The following is a 14,708-nucleotide window of genomic DNA, read 5'->3' as shown; positions in this document are numbered from 1 at the left end:
TGGGAAGTACAGGCTTCCAGTTATGAAATGAATAAGTCATGGGAATAAAAGACACAGCATAGGGAATATTCTCAATAGTATTGTGATAGCATTGTACGGTGACAGATGGTAGCAACATTTGTGGTGAGCACAACATAACATGCAGAGAAGTTGAATCACTATGTTGTACACCTGAAACTAATGTAACATTGTGTGTCAACTATACTCAAATAGAAATTTAAAAAAAAAATCAAGTTACAGTTGGGGGACTGGGTGGCTCAGTTGGTTAAGCATCTGCCTTTGGCTTAGGTTATGATCCCATGGTCCTAGGATCAAGCCCTTTGTGGGGCTCCCTGCTCAGTGGGGAGGCTGCTTCTCCCTCTCCTTTGCCCCTCCCCCACCACATGCATGCTCTTTCTCTCAAATAAATAAAATCTTTTAAATTTATTTTTTAAAAATCAAGTTACAGGGGCGCCTGGGTGGCTCAGTCGTTAAGCGTCTGCCTTCGGCTCAGGTCATGATCCCAGGGTCCTGGGATGGAGCCCCGCATCGGGCTCTCTGCTCAGCGGGAAGCCTGTTTCTCCCTCTCCCACTCCACTTGCTTCTGTTCCCTCTCTTGCTGTATCTCTTTCTGTCAAATAAAGAAATAAAACCTTTAAAAAAAATAAAAAATTAAAAATCAAGTTACAGAAATAAGTTAAAAAAGTGTGAAGCATTATAAAACACATTGAAAATAATGCTGTATGTTTCTTCTTAAAACATAACTATTGGTAAATGCACAGATAAAAGGACTTGAAGGGTATACACTAAACTGTTGAAATTGTTGTATATAAAGGCAGGAGAATAGCACCATAGGAGGTTTAGTGAAATGAAGCTTCAGAATTCCTTTAATTTTAAATATTTCACAAGGAAAACCAATTGATGTTTTACAAATGCTACTAAATATTACAGGCATACCTCATTTTATTGCATTTGGCTTTATTGCACTTTACAGATATTATATTTTATATAAATCAAAGATTTGTGGCAACCTTGCATCAAGCAATTCTATCAGTGCCATTTTTCCAATAGCATTTGCTCACTTCATGTCTGTCACATTTTGGTAATTCTCACAATATTTCAAACATTCATTATTATTGTATTTGTTATGGTGATCTGTGATTAGTGATTATGACTCACTGAAAGCTCAGATGATTAGCACTTTTTAGCAATAAAGTATTGTTTTAATTAAGGCATGTAGATTTTTTAGACATAATGCTAATGCACACAATAGAGTATAGTGTAAACATAACTTTTATAAGCACGAGAAGACAAAAAATTCATTTGACTTGCTTTATTGTAATATTTGCTTTATTGCAGTGGTCTGGAACTGTACCTCCAATATCTCCAAAGTATGCCTGTACTTTTTTTTTCTTTTTTATAAACAACGAAAATTTATTTCTCACAGTTCTGGAGTCTGGGAAGCCCAAGATCATGGCACCAGCAGCTTCAGTGTCTGATGTGAGTCTGCTGCCTCATTGAGAGCCCTTTTCTCACTGTAAGCACGTGGTAGAAGGGGTGTGCCTGTACTTTTAAAAGCACTATACAAAGACAGGAAAAGATAAATTGGTGATATGTGAAAGAAAGAACCAAACAAATGTAGTGATTTTAGTATCAGATAAAATAAAATTCAAGGAGAATAGATTTGAATGGACTTACAGGACTATTTTAAAATATAAAAAGAACTACTCATAACAAACTTTTATGTACCCCAAAGCCAAAATTTTTATTTATACAGAGAATCTGCTAGAACTACAACAAATTAAGATTCCATACATATAGTAGGAAACTAAAACATGAATTGATATAAATTAATAATAAAAAATGAATTGATTCATGTATATATTTTGGAGAACCCGAGTTGAATTGTGTCCTCCAAATAGATATATTGAAGTTTTAAACCGTGGTGCCTGCAAGTGTAACCTTACTTAAAAGCAGAGTCTTTGCAGATAGAATCAAATTAAGATGAAGTCATTAGAGTGGGCCCTAATCCAATATGACTGGTGTCCTTATAAGAAGAGGAAGGGTACCTAGGTGGTGTAGTCAGCTGAGCATCCAACTCTTGGTTTGAGCTGGGGTCATGGTCTTGGGGTTGTGAGATTGAGCCCTGCATCAGGCTCTGAGCTCAGTGCAGAGTCTGCTTGAAATTCTTCCTCCCTCTCCCACTCCCCCCACTCGTGCTCTCTCTCTCTCTCTCTCTCAAATAGATAAATAAATGTTAAAAAAATGAAGAAGAGGAGATAGAGAACAGAGATACATTCAGGAAGAATGCCAAGTGACAATGAAAGAAGAGATTGGAATTATGCTGCCACAAACCAAAGAATGTGTAGGGCTATCAGAAGCCAGAAAAGGCAAGAAAGGATTTTTCCCCTGGAGGCTTTAGAAGGAGCACAGCCCTACTAACACCTTGATTTCAGACTTCTAGCTTCTAGAGCTTAGAGACAATAAATTTCTGGTTTTAAGCCGCTCAGTTTGTGGTTTCAGTGGTCCTGGGAAACTAATACAATGCTCTTTATCAAATTGAGAAAGTTCCCTTCTATTTGAATTTTTCTGAGAGTTTTATTTCTTATCATGGATAAGTGTTGATTTTTTTAGTTTTTTTCTGCATAGATTGATAGGATCATATAATTTTCACTTTTTATGTATGATGGATTAAAATGACAGATTTTTAAATATTGAGCCAACCTTGCATCTCTGGAATAAACCCATTGTGTATAATTATTTTTCTACATTGCTGAATTACATATGCTAACATTTTATAAAGAATTTTCATCAGTATTCATGACGGATATTGGTATATAGTTTTCTTTATTGTATGCTGTCTTTGGCCTTTCTATAAGTATGATATTAACTTCATAAAATAAACTGGGAAGTGTTCCCTCCATTTCCATTGGTTGTATATAATTTGTATTAATTCTTCTTTAAACATTGAGCAGAATTCTCCAGAATTCTCCAATGAAATCATCTTGGCCTGGAGATTTCTTATTTGGGAGGTTTTTAGAATAGACTTTATGGGCGCCTGCGTGGCTCAGTCGGTTAAGTGTCTCCCTTCAGCTCAGGTCATGATCCCAGGGTCCTGGGATCGAGTCTCACATTGGGCTCCATGCTCAGCGTGGAGCCTGCTTCTCCCTCTTCCTGCTTCTCCTTCTGCCTGCCATTCCCCTGGCCTGTGCTCTTTCTCTGACAAGTAAATAAATAAAATCTTAAAAAAAAGAATAGACTTTATTTGGTTGGTGATGAGCACTGGTGTTGTATGGAAGTGATAAATCACTGAATTCTATCCCTGAAACTAATCACTTCCATACAACACCCAGTGCTCATCACAAGTGCCCTCCTTAATCCCCATTACCTATTTAGCCCATCCTCCTGCCCACCTTCCCTCCAACAACACTCAGTTTGTTCTCTGTAGTTAAGAGTCTATTTCTTGGTTTGCCTCTTTTTTTTTCCCCCTGCATTCATTTGTTTTGTTTCTTAAATTCCGCATATGAGTGAAATCTTATGGTATTTGTTTTTCTCTGACAGACTTAGTTCACTTAGCATAATACTTTCTAGCTCCATCCATGTTGTTACAAATGGTAAGATTTCATTCTTTTTGATGGCTGAGTAATATTCCATTTTCTATACTGCTTTATTTATCAGTCAATGGACATTTGGGCTCTTTCTATAATTTGACTATTGTTGATACTACTACTATAAACATCTGGGTGCATGTTTCCCTTCGAATCAGTATTTTTGTATCCTTTGGGTAAATACTTAGTAGTGCAATTGCTGGATCCTAAGGTAGTTCTATTTTTAACTTTTTAAGGAACCTCCAGACTGCTTTCCAGTGTGGCTGCAGCAGTTCGCATCCCACCAATAGTGTAAGATGGTTCCCTGTTCTCCACATCCTCACCAGCACCTTTTGTTTCTGGTGTTGTTAATTTTAGCCATTCTAACTGGCATAAGGTGATAGACCATTGTAGTTTTGATTTGCATTTCCCTGGTGATGAGTAGTGTTGAGCATCTTTTCATGTGTCTGTTAGTCATCTGTATGTCTTCTTTGGAAAAATGTCTATTCATGTCTTCTGCCCATTTTTAACTGGATTATTTGTTTTTTGGGTGTTCAGTTGTATAATTTCTTTATAGATTTTGGATACTAACCCTTTATCAGATATCATTTGCAAATATCTTCTTCCATTTTATAGGTTGCCTTTTAGTTTTGTTGATTGTTTCCTTCGCTGTACAAAAGCTTTTTATCTTTTTTTTTAAATTCAATTAGCCAACTTATAGTACACCTTTAGTGTCAGATGTAGTGTTCAATAATTTATCAGTTGCATATAACACCCAGTGCTCATCACATCACATGCCCTCCTTAACTTGATGAAGTCCCAATAGTGTATTTTTGCTTTTGTTTCCCTTGCCTCAGAAGATGTATCTAGAAAGAAATTGCTATAGCCAATGTCAAAGAGGTTACTGCCTGTGCTGTCCTCTGGGATTTTAATGGTTTCAGGTCTCACACTTAGATTTTTAACCCGTTTTGAATTTATTTTTGTGTATGGTGTAAGAAAGTGGTCCAGTTTCATTCTTTTGCATGTGGCTGTCCAGTTTTCCCAACACCACTTGTTGAAGAGATTGTCTTTTTTCCATGGATATTCTTTCCTGCTTTGTCAAAGATTAGTTGACCATAGAGTTGTGGGTCCATTTCTGGGTTCTCTATTATGTTCTATTGATTTATGTGTCTGTTTTTGTGCCAGTACCATACTGTCTTGATGACTACAGCTTTGTAATATAGCTTGAAGTCTGGAAACATGATGCCTCCAGCTTTGCTTTGCTTTTTCAGGATTGCTTTGGCTATTCAGGGTCTTTTGTGGTTCCATACATATTTTAGGATTGTTTGTTCTAGCTGTGTGAAAAATGCTCGTGGTATTTTGGTAAGGATTGCATTAAATCTGTAGATTGCTTTAGGTAGTATAGATATTTTAACAATGTTTGTTCTTCCAATCCATGAGCATGGAATGTTTTTCCATTTCTTTGTGTCCTCTTCAATTTCTTTTGTAAGTGTTCTATAGTTTTCAGAATACAGATCTTTTACCTCTTTGGTTAGATTTATTCCTAGGTATCTTATGTTTTTTGGTGCAATTGTAAATGGGATCAATTCTTTGATTTCTCTTTCTGCTGCTCCATTATTTGTTTATAGAAATGCAACAGATTTCTGTATGTTGATTTTGTATCCTGTGACTTTACTGAATTTGTGTATCAGTTCTAGCAACTATTTGGTGGAGTCTTTCAGGTTTTCTATATAGAGTATGATGTCATCTGCAAATAGTGAAAGTTTGACTTCTTCCTTGCCAATTTGGATGCCTTTTATTTCTTTTTGTTGTCTGATTGCTGAGACTAAGACTTCCAGTACTATGATAACTAATAATGGTTAGTTAGTGCACATCCCTGTCTTGTTCCTGACTGTAGAAGGAAAGCTCTCAGTTTTTCCCCACTGAGGATGATATCAGCTGTGGGTTTTTCATATATGGCCTTTATGATGTCAAAGTATGTTCCCTCTAATTGTACTTTGTTGAAGTTTTTTTTATCATGAATGGATATTGTACTTTGTCAAATGCTTTTTCTGCATCTATTGAAAAGATCATATTTCTTTTATTAATGTGGTATATCACATTGATTGATTTGCAAATATTGAACCACCCTTGCAGCCCAGGAATAAATCCCACTTGATCATGGTGAATGATTCTTTAACTGTACTGTTGGATTCAATTTGCTAGTATTTTGTTGAGAATTTTTACATCCATGTTCTTCAGAGATATTGGCCTATAGATCTTTTTTTTCAGTGTGATCTTTGTCTTGTTTTGGAATCAGAGTAATGCTGGCCTAATAGAATGAATTTGGAAGTTTTCCTTCCATTTCTTTTTTTTTTTTTTGGAATAGTTTGAGAAAAATAGGTATTAACTCTTCTTTAAATGTTTGGTAGAGGGCGCCTGGGTGGCTCAGTCAGTTAAGCGTCTGCCTTCAGCTCAGGTCATGATCCCAGGGTCCTGGGATCGAGTCCCACACTGGGCTGGGAGTCTGCTTCTCCCTCTGCCCCTCTCACCCACTCATGCTCTCTTTCTCTCTAAAAAATAAATAAATAAATTTTTAAAAAAAATAAATGGTTGGTAGAATTCACCTGTGAAGACATCTGTCCTTGGACCTTTGTTTGTTGGAAGTTTTTTTGATTACTGATTCAGTTTCTTTGCTGGGTTTTGGTCTGTTCAAATTTTCTATTTCTTCCTGTTTCAGTTTTTGTAGTTTATTTCTAGGAATTTATCCATTTCTTCCAGATTGCCCAGTTTGTTGGCATATACTTTTTCACAATATTCTCTTATAATTGTTTATATTTTTGTGGCATTAGTTTTTATTTCTCCTCTTTCATTTGTGATTTTATTTATTTGGGTCCTTTGTTCTTTTTGATAGGTCTGGTTATTTTTTATTATTTTTTCTCCAAAGAACCAACTCCTGGTTTCATTGATCTGTTCTACTGTTTTTAGTTTCTATATAATTTATTTCTGCTCTAATCTTTATTATTTCCCTTCTTCTGCTCCTTTAGGCTTCATTTGTTCTCTTTTTCTAGCTCCCTAGGTGTAAGATTAGGTTGTTTATTTGATTTTTCTTGCTTCTTGAAGTAGGCCTGTATTGCTATATACTTCCCTCTTAGGAACGCTTTTGCTGCATCCCAAAGGTTTTGACCATCGTGTTTTCAAAAATATGGAATGCTTCACAAATTTGCATGTCATCTTTGCACAGGGACCATGCTAATCTTCTCTGTATTGTTCCAATCTTAGTATATGTGCTGCCGAAGGAAGCACTTAATAAAAATTTTTTAAAAAGCAAAAAAAGGAAAGGAGACTATATTTAAGAATGGCTGTACATTTACATTAAAATTGAGAAGATAGTGCAGAGTTCCCATGTATCCCCTCACATGGTTTCTCCTATTATCAACAGCTTATGTTATCATGGTACGTTCACTGTAATTAATGAACCAATATTAATACTCTATTTTTAACTAAAGTACATAGCTTATTCAAATTTCCTTGGTTTTTACCTGATGTATTGCTGCTCCAGAACCCCATCCAGGATTCTACATTACGTTTATTGTTGTGTCTCCTTAGGCTTCTCTTGGCAGTGAAAATTCCTCAGACTTTTCCTATTGATGGTGACCTTAGCAGTTTTAAAGCATATTGGTCAAGTGTTTTGTAGAATATCCTTCTATTGGAATTTTTATAATTTTTAAACCATGATTAAACTAGGATTATGGCTTTTCTTTTTTGAGGTAACAACATAGGTAAGTTGCCATTTTCATCACTTTGTATAAAGATAAATACTCTCAACAGGACTTATCACTATTGATACTGACATTGATCACTTAGCTGAGGTAGATTTTGCCAAACTCCTTCACTGGAAAATTGCCCTTTGTCCCTAGCCCCCTTAATATACTGTATTTTGGAAAAGGAATTCACTTCACTCAGCAGGCTATACTTAAGGTATAGGGATTTATGCTCTCCTTCTTTTAGTGCAAAGTATCTATACAAGTCATTTAGAATTTTTATGCAAGAAAAATTATGTTCTCTTTTAGTTCATTGAGCATCCTTATGACATGTTTTGAATTCTTTGTCCGGTAACTCCTCATATTTCTCCATTTCTTTAGTGTGAATTCCTGGAGATTTATTTTGTTCCTTCAACTTGGCCATACTTCCCTGTTTCTTTGTATGTCTTGTTATCTTTTGTTGGGACTTGAGCATTTGAAAAAACAGCCACTTCTCCTAGTCTTTACAGTCTAGCTTTGTATAAGGATGACCTTCACCAATAAGCCTACCCTGAGATTCTGGAGGCCTCTCAAGCCTTTTCTGGAGGTGCATCTTTTCTGGGTTGGTATGCATAATCTCATATTTGAAGAGGTTTCCCTGTTTCTACTCAGAAACTTACCCTGATGTCTGTTTGTAGTCCTAGAGTTTTGCTGGTGTTGTAGCAAGCTGTAGCACATGAGCTCTACCTAGTGTCTCTCCTCAGTACTGTAGATGATTTGGCGTTAGACCATAAAGTGATCTTTGTTCTCAGCAGCCCTCAACCTGGTGCCAATTCCTGTCAGTGTTTTGACTCATGTAAGAGAACCCTAGTCCCTAATGCAAACCCCGTGAAAAGTCAGAATGTTTGTTGTGCATTCCACTCTTCTCTTTCCCTCCCTGGAAGGAAGCCAGGGGTTGGAAGTTTTCTCATTACCACACTGTGCTGTACCAGAAGTGGGAGCTTTGGTGAGTAACTACCACCAATTTTCTATCTTCAGTGTGGTTCTTCTTAGGCATGTGCTGGCCTATAGTTCAGGAACTTCTTAACTGGTTTTCATGAAAGCAGTCGGTCTGGGCAATGTTATGTTCATGTTTCTGCAGGATAAGGAGGATCTGGGGCTTTCTGTTCTGCCATCTTGGTGACAATATTCCACTAACATCCTTTTAATACAGATTTGGAGATATTTATTAGGATTTCGCTGAATTTCTAGATTATTTTGAGGAGAATGTATAACTTCATAAGTTTTTCCTCATGTCATCCATCAGGTATTCATAGTTTATTCATAATGCTTAAACGGTAATAATTACGACCTTGAAAATTGTGAAACTGCCCTCTCATTTCTTAAAGAAATGGAAAAGTTTAGACTTTCCCCTTACATTCTAAATATAAATCTGTGAACAAATACAAGTAACTATTCCAGCTAACAAGTTTTTCACAATAAGAGCTCAATTTTGCTATCCTTTAATTAAAAATAAACCATTGCAGAGAATTTCAGTTCTGCCAAAGTGAAGTTGCCCCACTCCACCCAGGACCTACCCATAAAAGAAAAAACTTTCTGGACATAACACAACAAAAAAGCATAGGAAGACTCTGAAAGAAATTTTAAAAGGGCAGACTACAAAGGTGCTTCTAGACTTGAGGAACAACACAGTAGTAAGTTCCCTGGGTTTCCTTGTTGCCTTTAATATATCCGGGACAGGGCATTTCATAAGGCTTGAAAACAGACCCACCAAAAGGCAGATAAAAAAAAATTCCAAAAAAAACCTGTTCTCCTTAGTGAAATGACTGCAGAAAGAGTGACATAATAATAGAAAACATTTTTGGGGGCAATATCTGCCCTATTCCAGCCAAACACCAATGGTAAAACAGTACCCCTCCCACCATGGTTTCAGTAAATCAGAGTAAGTCTGTAGGTCCCATCCTGCCCTTGCCCCACAGAAGGAGGCGTCAGCACTCAAATTTCCCCACCTGCCTCTGGCAGTATCAGAGGGGCACAGCAGGGAGCTAATCTTCCATTCCCCATCTGAAACTGGCAGTGCTCTGGTTCCCCAGCAATGGTAGTATTAGCAGGTTCCAGCAGCCATTTAATTCTCTACCCCACACATCAGTGAGACTGAACAACGTGATACAAGTTGGAGCCATTTGGCAATCCACTTTACCCCCAGTAGGAAGCTGAGCCTTCCCCCTTAATCCTGCAATCTCATCCAGTATCAGCAAGACTACATAAGGGAAAGTAACATGAGGTGGAGCTAGTCATTATTCTGCCCATCCTCTACCAATATCAGTTTGGAAGTGTTGCCTCTTTTTAAATTTTTTAGAAGCATTTAAGAAAGATTGGTGTTAATTATCCTTTAACGGTTCGGGATAATTCACCAATGAAGCTATATGATCCTGGTTTTTCTTTGTTTTTAATTACTGAATCAGTCTCCTTACTCATTGTTGCTCTCTTCACATTTTCTATTTATTCATGATTCAGTCTTGATAGGTTGTGTGTTCCTATGCTTGTATCCATTTCTAATAGATTATCCAATTTGTTGGCATTTAATTATTCAAAATAACCTCTCATAATCCTTTTTATTTCTGTGGCATCAGTTGTTATGTCCTCTTTTGCATTTCTGATCTTATTTGAGTCTTTGCTCTTGTTTTCTTAGTCAAACTAAGGGTTTGTCACTTTTGTTTATCGTTCCAAAAAAACTAATTCAGTTTTGTTAATTTTTTCTATTGTTTTATATTTTCTATTTCATTTAGTTCTGCTCTGATCTTTATTATTTATTTTCTCCTGATTACTTTGGGCTTCGTTCTTATTTTTCTAGTTCCTTAAAGTGTGAAATGGGGTTGCTTATTTAGGAGCTTTTCCCTTTTTTTAATGTAGGGGATCACTCTAAAATTCCCTCTTAGTATTGCTTTTACCGCATCTCAGAAATTTTGCTCTGAGTGAAAAGGCAACTTAAAGAATGTGAGATATTTACAAACCATATATCTGATAAAAGCTTAATATCCAAAATATATAGAGAAGTCCTACAACTCAACAGCAAAACAAAACAAAAAATATATATAGTAGTTCCCCCTTACCTTCAGTTTCACCTTCAGTTACCTGTAATCAACTGCTATCCAGAAGCAGATGATCCTCCTTCTGACATATTGTCAGAAGGTCAACAGTAGCCTAATACTACACAAGCCCTACATCATTCACCTCACTTTATCTTGTCACATAGGCATTTTATCATCTCACATCATCACAAGAAGATATTTTATGAAAGAGTACATTCCCATCACATTTATTACAGTATATTGGTATAATTGTTCTATTTTATTATTAGTTGTTAATCTCTTACCATGCTTAATCTATAAATTAAACCTTATAATAGGTATGTATGTATAGGAAAAACATAGTATATATAGGGTTCAGTACTATCTGAATTTCCAAATATCCACTGGGGTCTTGGAATGTATAAGGGGAGATACTGTAACACAATTTAGAAATGGAAAAAGGACTTAAATAGATATCTCTTTAAAGAAGACATTCGAATGATCAACAGGTATATGAAAAAAGGTGCTCACCATCACTAATCATGAGGGAAATGTGATTCAAAACCACAATTAAATATCATCTTACTCTTGTTAGGATGACTATCTTTTAAAAAAAGAGATAACAAGTGTTGGCAAGGATATAAAGAAATGAAACCCTTGTACACTGTCAGTGGGAATGTAAAATGATGCCAATGCTATGTAAAACGGTATGAAGGTTTCTCAAAGACCTAAAAATAGAACTACCATATGGTCCAGAAATCCCACTTCTGCGTATTTATCTGAAGGAAATGAAATCAGGATTTTGAAGAGATATCTGCACTCACATGTTCATTGCAGCTATTCACAATAGTCAAGAAATGGAAACAACATAAATGTCCATTGACAGAAGAATATATCAAGAAAATGTGGTATATACATACATAAAATGAAATTCTATTCATCCTTAAAAGAAAAGGAAGGAAATCCTGCCATTTGGGACAACATAGATGGACCTGGAAGACATTATGCTAGGTGAAATAGCCAGTCACAGAAGGACAAATACTGCATGATTCCACTTATATGAAGTATCTAAAATCATCAATTTATAGAAACAGAGTAAAATGGCTGTTTTCAGGGTCTGGGGGAAGGAGAAATGGAGTGTTGCTGTTCAACAAGTATAACGTTTTAGTTAGGCAAGATGAATAAGTTCTACAGATCTGCTGTAAAACATTGTACCAACAGTTAACAATACTCTATTGTGTACTTAAAGAAGTAAATAAGACTGTTGAATCCCAGACCTGTATCTCTGAAACAAATAATACATTATATGTTAAAAAAAAAAAAAAGAAGATAGTAGGAAGGGAAAAATGAAGGGGGGGGAAATCGGAGGGGGAGACAAACCACGAGAGACTATGGACTCTGAGAAACAAAATGAAGGTTCTAGAGGGGAGAGGGGTGGGGGGATGGGTCAGCCTGGTGATGGGTATTAAAGAGGGCACTACTGAATGGAGCACTGGGTATTACATGCAAAATGGATCATGGATCACTACATCAAAAACTAATGATGTAATGTATGGTGATTAACATAACATAATAAAATTTTTAAAAAAAGTAAATTAAGAGGGTAGATATCATGTTGTGCTCTTACCACAATAAAAAAAAATACAGGAGAGGAATTATTTGTTGTCAGTAATTAGGTTAAATCTAAACAGATTAAGCCCTTAAATAAAAGGTTGAAATTAGCCGGCGGGTTTTTAAAGAACATGATCCAATTATATTCAGTTTAGAAGAGACACACTATAGATAAATTTAAAGTAAAAGGGTAGAAAAAAAATATTTCATGCAAATAGTAACCAAAAGAAAGCTGGGGTGGCTATACTAATATCAAACAAAAAGAATTTTAAAAGATATTAAAAACAAGAAAGGACATTATTTATTCATAAAAATGTCAATCAGAGTGATATAGCAATTAGAAACATATACCCACATAAAAACAAAACCCCAAAATATAGGAAGCAAAAATTGACAGAATTGAAGGGAGAAATAGTTAATTCTACAATAACAGTTAGAGGTTTCAATTTCCCTCTTTCAAAAAGGCAAAGAACAGTTAGATAGAAGATCAAAAAGGAAATAGAGGCCTTGAACAACACAATAAACCAATTAAATTTAATCGACATATGCAGAACACCCCACTCAACAGCAATATCAGAATACACATTCTTCTTGGTGTACATGAAACATTCTCCAGGGTAGACCATATGTTAGGCCACATAACAATTAATATATTTTCTTTTTTATTTAAATTCAATCAGCCAAAATATAGTACATCATGAGTTTTGATATAATGTTCAATGATTCATTAGTTGCATATAACACCCAGTGCTCATCACAATTAATATATTTTAAAAAGTGAAATTATATTAAGTATTTTCTTTGACCACAATAGGGGAAAACTGGAATCAATAACAGAGAAAACTGGAAAATGTGCCAATACATACAAATTTTAAAATACTAAACAAAAAAATAATGGGTCAAAGGGAAAAGCACAACTGATATTAGAAAAAACATTAAAATGGGTGCATATGGAAACAAAACATACCAAAATTTATGAGGTATAGTGAAAGCAGTGCTCAACAGGAAATTTATGGTTATAAATGCCTATATTTAAAAATAAGAAAAATCCCAAATCAATAACCTAACTTTACAGCTTAATGAGATAAAAAATGAAGATCAAGTAAACCCAAAGCTAGGAGAAAGAAGGAAATAATAAAGATTAGAGCAGAGGCAAATGGTAGATAATATAAAAACAATAAAGAGAATCAACAAAACCAATAATTGGTTCTTCAAACAGATAAACAAAATTAACAAACTTTTGTCTAGACTGACTAGAAAAAAAGAGGACTTAAGTCATTAAAACCAGAAAATGAAAGTGGGGACATGTTATGAGCTGAATTGTGTCACACCAAAATTCATATGTTTTAGTTCTGGCCCCTATTACCTCAGAATGTGACTGTACTTGAGATACAATCTTTAAAGAGGTAATTAGTTTAAATGAAATCATTGAAGTGGGCCCTAATCCAATATAATTGGTGTCCTTATAAGAAGGGGAAATTAGAGTGCAGCTGCACATATGAAGACCATATGAAGACAAAAGGAGAAGATGGCCATCTACAAGCCAACAAGAGAGGCCTCAAAATGAAATTAATTTTGCCAACAACCTAATCTTGGATTTCTAGCCTCCAGAACAGTGAGAAAAATATGTTTCTATTGTTTAACCCACCCAATCTGTGTTATGGCAGACCTAGCAAACTAGTAAATAACACTACTACAAACCTTACAGAAATAAAAAGTAACAGAAAAGTATGAACAATTATAGGCCAACAAATTAGAAAAGGAATGGACAAATGTCTAGAAACAAAAATTACCAAAACTGCCTCAAGAAGAAATAGAAAATCTGAATAGATCTATAATAAATAAAGAGATTGAATCCATAAGCAAATGTGTCCCAACAAAGAAAAACCCAGGATAAGATGAGCTTCATTGGTAAGTTCTATCAAACATTTAAAGAAGATTAATACATTCTTTTTTTTTAATTTTATTTATTTATTTGAAAGAGAGAGAGAGAATGAGAGATAGCACGAGAGAGAAGAGGGTCAGAGGGAGAAGCAGACTCCCTGCTGAGCAGGAAGCCCGATGTGGGACTCGATCCCGGGACTCCAGGATCATGACCTGAGCCGAAGGCAGTCGCTTAACCAACTGAGCCACCCAGGCGCCCAAGAGTTAATACATTCTTAAACTTCCCAAAATATCAAAGAGGAAGGAATACAACCTAACATTCTATGAGACCAAAATTACCCTATTACAAAAGCCAGATCAAAACATTACATTAAAAGAAAAATATAAACCAATATCCTTTATAAATATAGATGCAAAAATCCTCAACAATATACTAGCAAACCAAATCCAGGAGCATATTAAGAGTATTATACAAATGATCAAGTGGGATTTATCACAGGAATGAAATAGTAGCTCAACATAAGAAAGTAAATCAATGTAATATATCATGTTAATAAAAGGAAGGGGAAAAACATAGGATCAATTCAATTAATGCAGAAAAAGGATTTGACAAAACCCAATACCATTTCATGATAAAAGCACTCAACAAACTAGGAATAGAAGGTAAGTACCTCAACGTGAAAAATGAAATTTAAAAAAAATCCACAACTAACTTTATACTCATTGGTGAAAGAAAGAATTCCAGTTATGATAGGAACAACACAAAAATGGTCACATTCACCACTTCTATTCAACACTGTGCAGGAAATTCTAGCCAGAGAAACTAGGCAATAAAAAGAAATAAGCAACTAAAT

At 35.4% G+C, this 14,708-nt stretch overlaps 1 protein-coding gene and 1 non-coding gene across 2 annotated transcripts in view; both read right to left on the bottom strand.

The window, feature by feature from the left end:
- Window positions 1-14,708, bottom strand: part of LOC141371290 (uncharacterized) — a 78,513-nt gene that overhangs the window by 32,225 nt on the left and 31,580 nt on the right. The window lies entirely within an intron of this gene.
- LOC112810234 (U6 spliceosomal RNA) lies at window positions 6,745-6,851 on the bottom strand. Its single transcript, XR_003204783.1, has one exon. It is a non-coding gene; the product is annotated as a U6 spliceosomal RNA (small nuclear RNA).

The sequence above is a fragment of the Callorhinus ursinus genome, unplaced genomic scaffold (genome assembly GCF_003265705.2).
Source record: "Callorhinus ursinus isolate GAN/ISIS: 27379988/994484 unplaced genomic scaffold, GSC_fseal_2.0 scaffold65, whole genome shotgun sequence".
Classification (NCBI taxonomy): Eukaryota; Metazoa; Chordata; class Mammalia; order Carnivora; family Otariidae; genus Callorhinus; species Callorhinus ursinus.
The sequence above is the reverse complement of the archived record's forward strand: the minus strand, read 5'-3'. Positions and strand labels throughout refer to the sequence as shown.